This window comes from Gavialis gangeticus, unplaced genomic scaffold (genome assembly GCF_001723915.1).
Source record: "Gavialis gangeticus isolate Ggan-Ray unplaced genomic scaffold, GavGan_comp1, whole genome shotgun sequence".
NCBI classification, from domain to species: Eukaryota; Metazoa; Chordata; order Crocodylia; family Gavialidae; genus Gavialis; species Gavialis gangeticus.
This window is the reverse complement of record NW_017729022.1, coordinates 17,048,414-17,064,678: the sequence shown is the minus strand read 5'-3', so window position 1 is coordinate 17,064,678 and position 16,265 is coordinate 17,048,414. Positions and strand designations below refer to the sequence as shown.

General features: G+C 41.7%; 1 long non-coding RNA gene across 1 annotated transcript; it reads left to right on the top strand.

Moving 5' to 3' along the window:
* The first annotated feature begins 338 nt into the window (after window positions 1–338).
* Window positions 339–15,501, top strand: LOC109297004. The gene is made up of 3 exons (XR_002097140.1): window positions 339–348; window positions 11,109–11,112; window positions 15,355–15,501. It is a non-coding gene; the product is annotated as an uncharacterized LOC109297004 (long non-coding RNA).
* Window positions 15,502–16,265: the final 764 nt, after the last annotated feature.

The window sequence follows — 16,265 nt, the reverse complement described above, 5'->3', positions numbered from 1 at the left end:
GCAGGGCAGGGGGCTGCTCTGGAGCCACTGGGAACTTGGGATGGGGGCAGCTTGCTCTGGCGCCAGAGCAGAGCTGTGATCTGTAGCCCGCACGCTCTGGGCAGGGGTGTGCAGGCTCTGAAGCAAGCTGCCCCCATTGCACATTCCCAGCGGCTCCAGATAGGCCCCTGTGCTGCTCTGCTTGCATGGGCTGCCAGTGCGGCCCAGGCTGGTTTCCATGGCAACCCCAGCTTGTGCTTTATCACTCAGATGCAGCTGGGGTCCCCATGGAGACCAGCCCAAGCCATGAGGGCAGGGGCTGCTAGGAAATGGACTGCACAGCCAACCGGATCCAGCCCATGGGGTAGAGTTTGCCCATCTCTGGTTGACAAACTGACACTTCCCTTTTTTTTTCCCTTGGAAAATTAAAAATGGAGGACCCATATCTTGGAGCATCAAAACCTAAGTTGTTTCCATTGAAAAAAAGAAAGAAAGAAAAGAAGGAAAACCTGTCTCAAACGGGAAAATCAAGGGGTCAGTACACTTACCCAGGAAGTGGGAGACCTGGTTTTAACTATTCATCAGGTTGAGGGAGTTCAAATCTGCATCTCCCGCTCCTCAAAACAATGCTCTAAATGTTAAGCTCTGGCTTAGTCCAGTTATGGGCATCCCGTCTTCTTCCTGTTGAGGCTGTGCCCCTGTGTTGGAAAGAATGCAAGGTTCATGGGTCTAGAGAGAAGCAGAACAAAAGCGAGCATATTCTGTAACCTGGCAGTTAGGGAACTTACATAGGAAGAGGGACTGATCCCTGATTTTTATTTTTTCATGTTAATCCAACAAGTTTTTTTAGGCATTTCACGTTACAGGTCTGGGAGCACTTGGTGACCTGCTCACACTGGGATAATTCTGAACATGAAGAGAAGCAGAACTCTTGGCACCCAGGTTTCGTCAAAGATGAACAGGAAGGGACCTAGTAGTTTGGGTTAGATGTATAAATGATAAAGTTTGTGCTTAGGGCAAGCTAAATGTCCTGGCAATATGGGCATTTCCCCCCGACAGCAGCACCTTCCCCCAGAAGTTGGACTCTCACTCATGCCAATCTCCCAGCTCCTCTGGCTCCCAGAACTGATGCAGGGAAGATGCAGAATGCAGAGGGGAAGGTGGAGGTGCCCCCCTTGTCTCCATTCAAGTACATCCTTTTAGGCATCCACTAAGACTTCAGCTCCACTTGCCCACCAGGGTGCCTACACGTGAGCAGGGAGGTTGCTCCGATGCACTGTAAATCCAGCACGTTGGAGCAGACTCAATTGATAGAGTCTGTTGGAGCATGGCAATTACCACGCTCCAGCAGCCTCCTGTGTCTCATGTATCAGTGTCCCCACACTTCAAAATGGTGGCGGGGCACTTGATCTAAAGCCCCTCCTCTACTCCCGGAGCACATATATTAACACCTCTAGTAGTCACATTAATGGTTAGGATGGGTTTGGTGTCAGTATTTTGTATGTGGGCTCGATTGATTTGCCTGTTAGGTCCATAAAAGGCTAAATCCAATAAGGACTTTATTCCTTCAGCTACAGAGAAAAGGGCTATTTTTAGTGCCTGCTCCTAAACTTAACATGCACTACACTTTGCTCATGAAAAATGATTACTTTGGCATGTATCTGAGGCCCAACTAGCTGACCTGCATATAAAAGTAATGTTTTGTTTATCGGAAGCCATCATACAAAATAAAGAACTGAGCTTAGTTTTTGGTCAAAAAGAACAAGATAAAGTGCTGTTTGCCCAGGTTAATTCATATCCTTTAAATATGACTGGGAATTATCCTGTTCTCATGTCATATAGTCTATATACAAGGGTAGCTACAGGTTAAATGCTGATTAAGTGCTGAATGTGATGGCTCTATCTACTGTTGCATCCATTAATAGCATACAAGGATAGAAAAGAAAATCAAAGGACAGACGGGTATAAATTCCACTGACATTATAGCCTACAGAGGTGCACCACATATTTGGATTTATACAAATAGGTCATAAATAAGGCAGAATCATTTATTTTCTGTAACATACTGTGCATAATTAACTGCATTTGTATCTTGTTTCCTGGTAATTTTCTTTAATATTAATATAGACCAGAAGACATAAGTGGATGTATCTTATTAAAGTACAGCAAGTTAATGAGACTGGACTGTGCTCCCCATATGTTAACATTTTTTCTTATCCTTACCTCCCCCCAAATCATTAATTTAATTCTTTACAAAGTGTGCAAAAGAATCACTAATATCTGTCTGAATATGGAACATCATGAATTCCAGCTGCTAGAACTCCTGCTTGCGTTTGATTTCCATGCTCTACATACTCATATAAACCCTTCCCATATGTTAGACTAAAATGAGTGTGGTAAAGTGGGAAAGGTGGGATTGGACTTAAAAAAACCAAACCAAACCTGATCCAAGTATTAACATTGCCTCTGTCAGCCTACAATACACAGCAGATGATATTTTGCTGGCATTCACTCTGTGCAATGCTATTGATATTATATCAGGGCAGACTTTGGCTGTAAGTCACTTGGACCTTTTATCTGTTGACGTATAAATGCTCTCATGAACTGAAAGCTGAAGGTTTTCAGTGCTGAAACCCTTCAAGATCAAGCTCACAATGACTGAATACTGCCTGGACTGTTGCTTGCTCCTTATTTTTAGTTACTCTTCCTCTACTTGCTTACTTTTGAAATGCCACCTTTTTCCACTGATGCTGTGTCCACTGAATCCTTCTTGTTTACAATAATGCTTATAGTGTTTGCGCTTTGAGCAAAGAACCGTTTTTTCCCTCTCCAATTTAACCTCTTTATAATCAATGATTTTCTGTAACAGCATGGAATCAAAAACAATGATTTAATTTCAGAATAGGCATTGCCAAATGGCAGCTTTTGTCATTGAAACTGATCCTTGCCCTTTGTTTTTAAGCAGTGTCCTTTATTTTAGACCAAGATCAAGAGTAGCCTAAAATGAAATACTTCTTGTAACAGGAAAATGTAGTTGTTATTAACATAAGGAAAATGTCAGGTCTGTACTCCAGTGACCTTGTAGGTAGCATTTAACAGATGGAAAGCAAAGTCAGTTACTAGGAAATGGGGTGGTTTTCTGATGTAGCTGCCCTATTTGCATGATTGCAGGCCCCTGATTCTCCCATATTAAATGTGTGCTTCTGCTGTGAATTACCAAGCAAGTATTTTGATTGTAGCCACACACACTGATCCACATAATGGTGTCCCTCTAATCATTGTGCTGTCTCTAATATTTATTGTTCCTTTGGTCTTGCTTGCTTTGATTAGTCTCTCTCTTCTTTGGAGTCAATAATTGAATAACTGCCCTATAAAATATTATAGCCCTCCCTACAGATTCCAAAGAGGAGGTATGTGAAGAAGGCACTTGCAGAACAATGCCAGTTAAAATTATCTTTAAAGACTTCAGATATTTTTGTATTTTTTCAGCTTGCATTTAAGGCTACAGCTGAGAAAGTTTTAAGAACAAGATTAAGTGGCACAAATCAGCATAACTACATTGACTGGAGTTAAGCTAATCTGTACTAGTTGAAAGTGGGGATCTCCACATGAATTCTGCTAACTGTAGGTGATTGGTATGTCTGTCTGCTCATTCTCTTGGGGGTTTGGGGGGTTTTTTTGGTGGGGGGTTGGATTAGTAGATGTGACACTGGTCTTTTATATTGGTGAGTAATATTTTTGTTTCCAAGCTGTATCACAAAATTCCTGAAGAAAGCAGGGCTTTATGATGCACCAAGTTCAGTGGTAACTTACTTCTGTCATTGAGCATGTCTCCACCTGCACTTGAATGTGCATTAGCCTATTTATGCACATTAAAGTGTCACAAAAAAACTATGGGTGTTTATACATGTTCCTGGGTGGGGGACTTTTTAAATTAGAGAAGCTCCAAAAGCTTCCTTCTCTAATTAAAGCACCAGGAACATCTTGTATATCAGCGTCCCCACAATCAAAAGTGGTGGTAGGGGTACTTTAACTAAAGCTCGTTGAAAGAGTTTTAGTTAAAGTGCCTCCACCACCATTTTTCAATGCAGGGACACTGATACACATGACACTATAATTACCATGCTCCAGGAGACTCCAGCACACATGTATTGGTGCCCCATGCTTTTAGTTAATGCGCATTAAAATTAGCTAATGTGCATTGAGCATTATTAACAACTGTGCTCTTTAGTTAATGCACATTAAGACAGGCTAATGAGCATTTTCCTAATACCTCACAGTGGAGGTACTAGATTTAATGAGCATTAACTAAAATGCATTAATGCACACGTAGACGTGCCCACTGACAGGTAAGCTACTGCAATTTAACTTAACTTGAATGAGGTACAAGTCTACATACACCTAATTAATGCAGAAGATCTGTGACGAGATAAAGCCCTGCCCTACCTTTTATACTGTGGTAGCTTGTTTGCATATTCATAGTCCAGATGTCCCTCACCCTTCACTTAATCTCTGAGTCTCTATTGCCTGGCCTGGAAAGGTGGGAAATGTTTAGAGCTATACATGATATAGTTTTCCTGGCCAAATTTCAAGATTTCATATATTTTCCTGTTCTGCATCAGGATGACTTCTGTGAAAACAGGCAAGAAAAATCCAAGAATATCCAAGTCATAGATAGGATCAGGATTCTCACCTGGGATATGGGAGACCAGATTAATGCCCCCAGTCTGCCTGACTTGAAGCAGCACCCTGAGCCCATCTCCCATTTCCAAATGAGTCCCCTAACCACTTGGTTATTGGATATTCGGGGTTCTTTTTCCGGATCTGAAAAAGCTTTCCTCATCAAAAACTGCCATGATTGCAAGGAAAGCTTTTGCTTTGAAATGGTGCTTTAAGGTATATACATTTAATGTCCATCATACCAACATAATATATCAACAGTGCTATAGGAATTGCAGATAAAATTGAAGCTAATGGTGAGCATGCTTTTTCTGTAGAGTGAAACCAAGTGATTTGCTCAAGGCCACAAAGGGTGTCATTGGCAAGGCAGGGAATTGAACCTGGGTCTCCCAAGTTCCAGGGAAGTACCTTTGGCTCTGGGGCAGTCTTGCTCTCTCTTTTTGTTTTTTTCCTGAAACCTTTTGATTAAAAAGTTCCAACCAGCCTTCAACCTTTGAGTACATCTTGTAGAAATAGGCTGCTAAGGAACTGAAGGCAGAGGACCTCTGCAGCAGTATACTTTTTGTAGATCTCTTGAGATCTGTGCAGCACAATGGCCAGGAAGCAAACACTCTTCTTTCTTGGGTAGGGCAACAGACTAGCCTAGTTAGAAAAAGGAGGGGGAGAGGGGTTCTGATGGTTCTCTCACAGGGCAGACTGTTGTGTAGGGTGGGTACAAACTGGTTCAACCTCTTTATAGTCTTGACTAAGTAGGTGTATCTACATGTGAAAAGAATGCAACACGATAAACTCTGGCACAATTCAAGCTGGTGTCATCTGCTCCCAGGCACAGCTTCTATACATGTGCCCAGGACAGAAATAATTTGAGCTAGGACAGAGCAGTCCCGGGCTGGCTGCAGGCTCAGAAGGGGGAGGAGGGTCAGCCCTGGGCTCCTGGTGAGTGGAGGGGCTGGCTGGCGCACAAGACTGCTAAGGTGCAAAGCTGGGCAGCAGGCATCCCCCACATTCTAGCACCCTGTCGCTGTCTACACATAAGTTTCATTGCACTTAATTACTCTGCTGTAAGATAGTACTGTCCCCAACAGTACTATCCTATGGCAGAGTTAATTAATTTACTGTGCCCTAATACTGGTGCACATGTACACAGTGATGCTTTTCTGCAGAGCTAATTAGCCAAGTTGCAGTAAAGCACACATGTAGATGCACTCAGTTTATAATAAGCTCTACAATTTGCCCAGAAAGTGAGGGAAAAAGGTATTTTGGCCATGAAATAAAGCCTATTTGAAATGAGAAGTATACTAATAAACCTTCATGAAGGGTTGCTATCCCAAATATGATAAACTTCAAGCAACAATGGCTGTAATATATAACCCTCTATTTAAGGACAAACAGGTTAAATGTTTGGAGGCAAAGTGCTAGCTCAGCTCTGGGAGATGACCATGTTGAAAATACACTGCATGTCAACACCGTGGAACCATAATGAAACAGCAAGTAAATTATAACATAAAAGCAGAAAATATTTCCTGTGTGAAATCAGGGGGGTTGACTAAGTCCCACCAAATATTCCCTTTCTGGTCTGCCTAACAACAGAAATCTGGGTACTTTTATGGAAGGTGTGTTGGAAAAAATGGGTAATTAATGTGTTTCTTTCTGTGTGTTGGGTGGCAGTGTTTATGCATCAGATTTGTTTTAAAACACACACAGTCTGATGGTGGACTAGCAATATGTTTTTCTTTATTACAAATAAGTTCCTGGACGTGGTGCTTCTCCAGATTTGTCAAATGATTTAATATTAAAGAATCCAGTCTACATTTCTGTTGCTTCCCTCAGCAAGAAATGTTTTTCTCAGCATCTTCACCTACTCTGATGAAACTCCTCTGCATCTCACCTAACTAGAAATTATTTATTTTTATAGCTCCATAGGTGAGCACTGTGCTTTGCCACAAATTAGTGCTTCAGACTTTGGTACAGCAAGAAATGGTTCAAGCAGTGTACGTGCACATTTGAAGGAGTTATTAATTGATTTTAATGCTTCTTTACTAATGGGCTCTTCAAGCAGCCATCTTTCTATACTGATGGAAAAATCAATAAAAAAAATGAACCAGAAATAAAACAGATTAGTATCCTCATGCCACAAAAGGAATGGGTGCTTAATTTAATTTAACTTTTAATAGCATAATAAATGGTAAGAGTGGCAATATTTCAAACTAATAAATTACATTTTTTGTTGCTTCTGTAAAATAGAAATATTTTGATTCTTCCAGGCTGGAATGTGCATTGTTCAAGTACGATAGCTGCTCAGGGAAAATGTTCTTTTAGATTAAAGAAACCATTTTTAACATTTCTCTTAACTTTGCTAAAAATAACACAAAAATGTGTTTCTCCACAAACAGATTCATAAACAATTTGAAGAGTCACAGTGCCCCCTAGTGGGATAAGGAATATTGTTACTTCCTAGGAAACAAAGTTGACACTTGTTTCAGAGCATGCAGTCATGCAGATTTGGAGAGGGCAAAACAAGTATAAAGTATAATTAAATGCCTGTGGCCTACGGTACGCTATTGGGTGTTTCCCAAGAGTGAAGCTAGCCTTCAGTTAAAAAAGTATACTACTTAATAGCATGTACTTGTTAAAACTTGCAAGTCCAATATTAATACAACTTAGTGCTCCTTGTCTAGAGTGGTTATGTCCAAAGACCAAAGCAGTCTGGGTGATTTGTTCAAGGGGCCAGTTTAAAAAAAAAAAAGTAGTAGTATGTAAAGGAATTTGAGACACAATAGTCTGCAAAATAATTAAAAGGGAAACTTAGAAAACCTTGTGCAATCAATATATTTGTATACATTGATATGATTAATTTTCCCTTTTGATTTCAGTGTGATTGATTTGTGTGTGATTAAATTGTAACATATATTTAAGTGCTTGGCTTGCTGGGGGCTAGTGTACTAGTGTACATTGGTGGAGCAGTCTGGTTAAAGCAGAGGCCAATAGCTCCTGTACATAATACTGCATAAGGGAGTGGGATAGGGAAGGGAGAACAGAAACCCAGCTGAAATTAATTTATCACTCAAGATCTAGAACTGTGCAGAAAACCCTTGCAGTGAGCATCTCAGCTTTCATAAGGTTCCCTAAATCTAGGTGAGTTTAAGGCCTAACAGGTAAGGAATGGACATCAAGAAACTGACCCCCAGTGCAAGCCTCTAAGCACTATAACACAAATGCATGAAAATAATAGTAACTAAGTCCTATGTAAGATAAAGAAGCTATGCTTAGTAATATGGAAATAGTATAGAAAAATATTTTTTCTTCTTTACTTATTTAAGACAAGTTTCTTTTAAGAACCATGTGGCAGATCCATTATAGCTTTGATAGTCTATTCCTCCTACTAGTATATCAAGTTCCTTTGACAGCATGAAGGAAAAGAAAAGGAATATAACTCTGCTATACAGATCTACGTGTTGTTCTGTGTGATGAGCCAATAGAAGCATTAACAGCAACATATCATCTCAGCAGATATTTTCTTAGACAGTCAGGTATCTCTACAAACTGCTACTTGTGATCCTGTGATCCCTTTTTTATAGGTCTGCATGCCCCAGTTGTGATGCTGGGCTGCAGATCTGCTGGTCAGTTATTGTTATTAATTTTAAACAGTAGTCTTCATTCCTATCCAGTGGCTGCAAGCTGATGCAATAGCTGCAGGTTTGAATACGGTGAATAAGATCTGACACTGGATTAAGAAGTTTTTCCTCTGTGGAAGTCCTGCGCTGCTTTTTGACAAGTAGAGATTTGGTGTTGGCATTTTTGGAATGCAATTAAAAGAAATGTATAATTTATTTTAATATGTGTATGGCATTCCATTAATTATATCTGAGCAGTTCAATCTTTAAAGAAGCTATCGTCAGAACGCCCCTAGAAAATTCTGTTGTTAGATATGCCAATAGTATAATTGCTCGTAAGTAAGGCTGATAACACCACCTGTTAAGGTTTCTTGACACTTCCCATTACAAGACTCTGTTCAGTTGCTTATAACTCTGCCAATGCTTACCAACTGGGTTGAAATCTTACATACTGGACACATCTACGTGAGACATTTACCATGGAGTTGCCTAATTAGCTCCACAGTAAACTCTCCGTATCTACACGTGGCCCTATTAGCTCTCAGTAAACTACTAAACCCTGCCATAGGTTAGTACTTGTAAACATAAGTACTGTCATGTCACAGCATTATCTAGTGTGCCACGACACATGTGTAGCTGCTGACAGGGCTGCCTGGGGCACGGGGGTGTTTCAGTGAAGGAGCTGCCTGCTGGCTAGCCCCACACTGGATTACTCTCGTGCCCTAGCCAGCCCCCATGCAGCACGTTGAGCCAGGCTGCAGTAGCCTCAGGCTGGCAGACTAACCTCCTGGGCCTCCTGCCAGCCCAGGCTGCTCTAACCCAACATACTGTGGTCCCAGGTGCATGTGTAAATATAGCACCTAGGAACAATGAACTCCGGAGTAAACTAAACCAGAGTTTATTCAGTTGAATTAATTGCACATATAGATATGCCCACTGTGTATCTGCATCAGACTGATTATTTTGGTTCAACCATTTTTTTTAAATAGTGCTGGGGGGTGAGAATTAATGTTAAAGGAAATAAAATTATACTTTTTCCTTAAGAACAGGGTTGTTCAACTGGTGGCCCAGGGGTGAGGCAGGGGGCATGGCAGCATGGGATATGGCACTGCAGCCCATGGTGCCAGGAAGCCAGCAGCCTGGAGCACCCATGCCACAGGGAAGTCCATGGGGAGATAAGAGTGAGGCAGGCTGCTGTGCCACACATCGGCCACACGCAAAGCAGTGGCTTGGTTGACTGTCCCTCCGCATTGCATAGTGCAGCAGGAGTGGAGAGGAAGCTTTCCCACACAGACGCATGCAGCAAACATGCAGCCTGGGGGACTATGGCCCCTGCTTGTGTTGTCTTTGCATTGTGCAGTGTGCAGACACTGGTGTGGTCTATGTGGAATATAGCACCCAGCCACTTTGAAGTTGAACAGCTCTTTCAAAGGTTCTAGTACCCCTGTACACTAAGGTGGGACAATTGAGGCAGCCTCCATGTGTGCCAGTTTGAGGGAGGGGATGGCAACCCCCCCCCCCCCCCAAAAAAAAAACCCCCACTGCTGCTATGGCCATGGTATTGGTGGCACTGTCTCTCTGCTGGTGTCAAGGTGATGTTACTGCTATTATCCAGGAAGTAGAAGCAGTCAGATCTGAATACAGAGGCATTGAAAAGTAGACTAGATAGAGGGAATGGAATAGATTGAAACAGAGTATTTGAGATTAGAGATTCAGGTGAGAATGAACTAGGACTGGCTGGGCAATGAGGATAGGAGTGGGAGCTAGGGACAGAGGAGGAGACTTGGCATTGGTTGGATAGTGGGGAAAACATGACAAGTAAGGCTCTGGAGAAAGAAAGACTGGGACTGTCTCATCACTCTAGTAGACTAGCCAGCACAGGAGGGGAGCAAGGCAAGGGCTGCTGGCAGTATAACCTTAGCTGCCTGGGAGTTAAGTACTGAAATGCACAAAAGGAAGCACAACTTTGTAGCACACTGCTTAGGATACTCAGCTGAGGGACAGAATCCTACATTCTGGTCCTAGTTCCCAAGGCTGTTTCTGTATTTTATATTAAACTGTTTTTATATTTTACCCAGTAATAGTCCTAGGAGAATGGGCCAGAATGCAAAGCTGCTCTATTAGCAGTGCTCTAACCAGTAGCTTATGTAGTCAGTCCCCCTGACCCTCTCCCTCCCTCCAGTGGTGCAGCTTCAGCAGGACGGATAGCAGATGTCCCTTCCCAGAGGAGCCAAAAGTCTGGTCAACGAGCACTTTCCTAGGAGGTGGGATACATGGGTTTGAATATAATCAGCCATTGAACCAGATGGCTAAATGCTCTAATCACTATGCAGTTATATTAAAAAATGAACAATACAAACCTCTGAATACACCTCCTAGACTGGGCCTGCAAAATGATTTAGATGGATGCTGTGTTTCTGAATCCTAATGGGAATCAGGAGATGGGAGATGGGGACTGAACTGTTCACACTGGGGCAGTTCTGGGAACAACCAGATCCAAAACTCTAGACACCTGGAGAACTTTGAAGTCAAACAAGGAGACACCTCCAGGGAAAAGCTGGAGCTAAATAGGGACTTCTGGGATCAGAATTAGGCCCCTCAGTTTTTAAGTTCAGCTTCAGATACTAAAATTCTTTATTTGATCTAATCCTTCAGGTGTAGATTTTGTAGTCGGAGTGAAAGCATGAGAAAATCAGACTTTGTTTATACAATCACTGGATCATAGAATCACAGATAATTAGGGGTGGAAGGGACCTCAGGACATCATCTTGTTCAGCCCCCTACTCAAAGCAGGACCATCCCCAACTAAATCATCCCAGACAAAGCTTTATCTAGCCAGGTCTTAAGGATAGACAAGGATGGAAATTTCACAACCTTTCTGGGTAATCTTGTCCCTTTCTTCATGCACTGAACTTCCTACTGATGCATTTAGATTAAAGGAATTGTATAAGGAATATTCACAAATATCAGCTACAACTCATCTTCCTTTTTCTTGTATATGTTATCAACTTTCTGCCACTTACATTCAAAGAATGCTCTGAATGCTGGGGGTCAGGAAGAAGTAACGTACTACTGGTTAAATGATAAGATACGCTCTGCTTTTTTGTGAAAGTCATAAACAACTTGTCATTTCCTTTACAGACTTTGGGTGAAGTTTAATATTAGCAAGACGATTTCATTATGGAATCAGCTAGATATTTCATTTTATGTGATAAATGAAAGATTATCACACTGCCTATACATTTCAGAATAAGTTTATAATGTTTGGTATCGATGCTTGATCACAAGCACTTCCAAAGGGGTTATTAAATCTTCCTGAAGTCCTTCTGCATTAGAGATGAAAAATAATTCAGTTTATCTTTTCCATTTTTTTTATTTGTATATGGTAAGCAGATAGTCAGTTACATCAGGGCAGCTTAAAATCCTAATGCAAGATAGAAATATTAAAAATAATTAGTAGTTGCATAATTCCTGCTGTAAATACATCATAACATGAAACCTAATGTGTATCATTTAACTACATAGTTTAGAATATTGCACAGTAAACATTTACTAAAGAAGATATTCACCACTAAATATCAAAGCACACTACATTAATAGGTAGTCTCTATGTAAGAGAAATTCAGCATATCATGCCTTTTTTAAATAGTAGGAACATACCACAATCCAAAAATGCACTAAGTCCCCAGCAGCACCGTACCTAGACTCCTGGCAGCCCTGTGTGAACTTTAAGTATCTGGCCCCCTTTCACCAGAGATAATGATAATAATAATAATAAAAATTACCATTTTGGGGGCCCTTTTTTGTCTGGCAGCCTCCTGGCTCGCCTATGCCTGTGTCTGGCCCTGGTCCCCAGACATAATAGTTACAACATATTTGCATCTCTCAATTAGCAGAAAATGTCAAGAATACTAGCAATTTGGATATTGCCCAGAGCAGGGACTTGAAACCTCAGTCTCCTATATCCCAGTTGAGTGCCCTCTCTATCTTGCATTTGACCAAGAGTTCCATCGTACCCCTAAGACACCTTTCAGACAAAAGTTTTATTAAAGAGTTGTTCCCACAAAAATGATGCTTTTGATAAATTGAACTGCTAGCAGAAAAACTCCAATTAGCTCTAATCATAATCCTGCTGATATGTTAACAGAAACACTGAAATGAGATGCAGACTCCAGAAACAGGAACATATGCAGAAGAGGATGTGGAAGTGGTAGCGAAAGGGTGAAAAGGGATACAGAAGATTTGAATGAGATGGTAGGGTTGATGAAAGAGTGTAGTTGGTAAGACAAGGAAGAACAAAAGAGAAAAAACTTTCACAGAGTATGAACTGAGACTCTCACCCATGTGTTTATATAGAATGCTATTTTAAAACAGGAATAAGTTCTTGAATTATGGGAAGGTAATGACATCTAAGAGGTGATGGCATGCAAAATAGGTCAAATGTGATACTTAATACTTCCTGTCACAAAAGGATGACTGTAGCTACAGATTCTAGTTATTTATTCTAATGAAAGTGTGTGCTCTAACCATTTTCTCTACAATATTCACGTGATAAATACCAGTACAGGTTACAAAAGCTATCAATGGCACTGTAGAAGATAGCTCAATATCTTTTTATTTATTTATTTTAAAAAGACTATTTCAGATCAAATAGAACCAGTTCTTCCTTCCTTCCTCTTTGGTGTTAATGGACACTAAAATAATGTAACTTTTAATACATTTTAAGGTGGACACCTTCCATATAAAACAACTATATATTCTCTGATACTATTAAGATGAAAAGATGAGTCTTCTTGGCATGGTAGCCTTGTTACGTTCCTTCTTTCCTTGAACTATAGACCATAGCTTTTGTCTCTGGCAAAGGGTCTCTTCAGAACAATACATGAGTGCTATCATCTCTCCTTTTTTTTTTCTTCTCACCTTCCCATTCATCTGGAGAACACAGAATAATTGCTGGCAATTATATACTTTTCACCCTGTTTTGCTTTCTTTTTTTTTCCACTGCTGCTGTTACCAAATAATTCTAAATAGGGGTGAATATATTGTAGACAGGAATGAGGAAATTATGCCAAAGAGCAACCGGCAAGATGGGTTCAGCTGTAATCACAGAGTTCAGGATAGTTAAGCTAAAACCTAAAGGAAGCTCTCTCTGATGTGTCCCATCAGAGAGAGCTGTTTACTGTTTACCTAAGTCTTCCACAAACATTTGCCACTGAAAAGAAGGAAGATGGCTAGAGTCTTCCAAGTCATTTAGACGTGGAATAATCCTAACACACATTCTCAAAAAGGACGTATTGCAGTATCCGGGTATTTGGGTCTCAAAGATTCCTCTTGAGACAATGGGAGTCCTGTGGAGAACGTTACAGGTGAGTAATTAAAACCCATCTTGATGAGTTGCATAGCAATTCTCAAGTCAGCAATTGTCATCCTAAGAAACTGAAAAGTGGTCTTTCATTGTAATATACAGCTGGTTGTTCTGAGTGGAAGCAGTAACAGATATCCAAAACCGTTCAATTATATTCTAAGTTTAATTCATTTTAGTCCCCTTCTACATGTTGCATGTGTGCCACAATTAACACATTAATGATGGCATAATTGGGAAAGACACTACATGTACACTCAATTTAAGGTGACAAAATGGGGAACAAGCCATAAAAAGTTGCACATATAATGTAGAACATTTTAATGATGTATAGTGTCTTGAATTTAACATGTGGCCAGGGTAGGGTTGCTAACTCTGATTGGAGCTATTCCAGGAGATTTTTTTCCCCCGACATTATATTAGCTATTTAGCTAACATTATACTATGTAAATCTCCTGAATTGCTTTCAGTAGTCACTGGGAGATTGATGCTGATTCTGGTAGACTCCCAGCCAATCCGGGAGGGTTGGCAACACTAGGCCAAGGCTTTATTTATATCTATGCACCAGAACTGAAACAGTGTGTCAAACAGTATTCAGAAAACTTGTTCTTTAAAAAATCCTGTCTCGTCACCAGTACAGGCAGTCCTCAACTTACAACATTTTGACTTGCAACATTTCACACTTACAACATTTATAAATTGACACCTCCTTTCAACTTCCTGACATTGGTATCGACTTTATGGTGCTTGATCCAATGCCACACCACACCAGTGAAGAAGTTCGCTGCGTCGCCCATCTCCCTGGAGAACGTCTGTCCAAACTTCCTTGGACACTTTCTTTAAGAAAGCAGCCAAGACTCCTGAGAGGACTCCAGCCAAGAGCCCTTCAAAAGGTCCAGCAAAGTCGCCTCAAAGTCCTTCCAAATCAAGATGATCGCTATTTACAATATAAATACATGAATATAGCTATTACTTATCTATAATTGATTAAGTACAAAATTCTGGGTTATTTTTGGTGAAAATAGGGTATCGGGCCTTGGTTCAGGAACCATCCCCCGTTTATAACATGGTTTCCTATGTGAAAATTGGGTCCAAGTTACAAAGTTTCAACTTAAGACGTGGTTATTAGGAACCAATTGTGTCATAAGACTGAGGACTGCCTGTATCCACTTGTTGGAGAGTAATTCTATCTTGGTATTTTACTGTAATAGGAGATCAAGGCAGAGAGATCTTTCCACCTGCTTTTGCATTTTCTCTTCCTGACTAAATTACTAGCCTGTGATCCTCAGTTTCCCCATGTGTTGAATGAAGGTATTGACTAACTTTGTAAAGTGACTTGAGACCTACTTGTGAAAAACACCAAGCTACGCACGGTATTTACAAAAGAAAGCAATGCATGGATAACAGGCACAGAATATTTTCTTAGGTAATCACTATGGAAATACTTGGGGAACTATAGGGTCATGAAGGGATGTAACATTTGTCCTGGGAGAGAGCCTTTTGTCCAGGCATCATGCAGATCTACACATTCACTATCCTACTTCAAGTCTTTCTGAAGTATGCTAGATAAAATGTACTAATACCTTTTCCTGGGACACCTTGTTATACATCTGTATGGTTATTGTGATTAATTCAAGAGACTGGCTTATCAAGCTGTGTACTCTTGTTGGCCACCTACTAGTGACAGGGTAGCCTGTAAGGGTGATGTGTATAAATCAGTGGTTCTCAACCTTTTTTGTACTAGGGCCCATGTATAAACATTGAGGGCCAGTCCTGACTCAGTAAATAGTTTAAGGAGAAGCAGTCCCCTGGCCCTGCAAACTCCCAACCTGCTTCCCCCCAGGCTCTCAGTGTGTGGGGCAGGGGTGTGTGGGTGGGGGGTATGGGTGGCACATGCCCATGGGAGGCATGCCCATGGGAGGCACAGGGCTGCAGCCTCACAAGACTGGCATGGGCAGGATCCACTTTCTTGACCCTGAGCAGGAGGGCAGAGTAGGGTGGGAAGACTCATTACTCCTGCAGCCACCAGCAGCCACCAGGACCCACATACCAGCCAGGCTGTCATCAGCATGAGGAGGAGTAATGAATGGGGGAGGGGAGGCACTTTCCTTACCTCCTCCTGCTACAACTGACTTGTCCACCAGGCCATATCTCTGCCTCACTACCATGGCTTGGCCATCACTGCTGCTCCCCTCAGGCTGCCCATGCTGCCTACCACCTCTCCTACAGGGTAGAGATGTCCATTACTTCTTGCACTGCTGGAAGTGCAGCTGGATCCCAATGAGCCTTGCTAGCCTGCTCCACCCTGCAGGGCTGGGTCCCGCTTGCTGGGCTGTGGAGGCAGCTCCTGCCCATGCCAGACCAGCCAGGCTTGCAGCCTCATGCCTACTAGGGGCACAGAAGTCTGGGGGTGCATATGCCCTCCATGACTCCCCCACACATCACTAGTGTCCCCCATGCCTCCCTGATGCATCATCTGTGCTCTCCCCCAGCCCATATACTTACCTGTAGGGAGTGCTGTTCGTGCTGCCTGGCTTCCGAGTGCATGCACATGCTCATGACACCCCCTACCTGATCACCCTTCCCTTGCTCCCTCCAGTCCCAAGCAGCCCCTTGCAGGTTGGAACTTT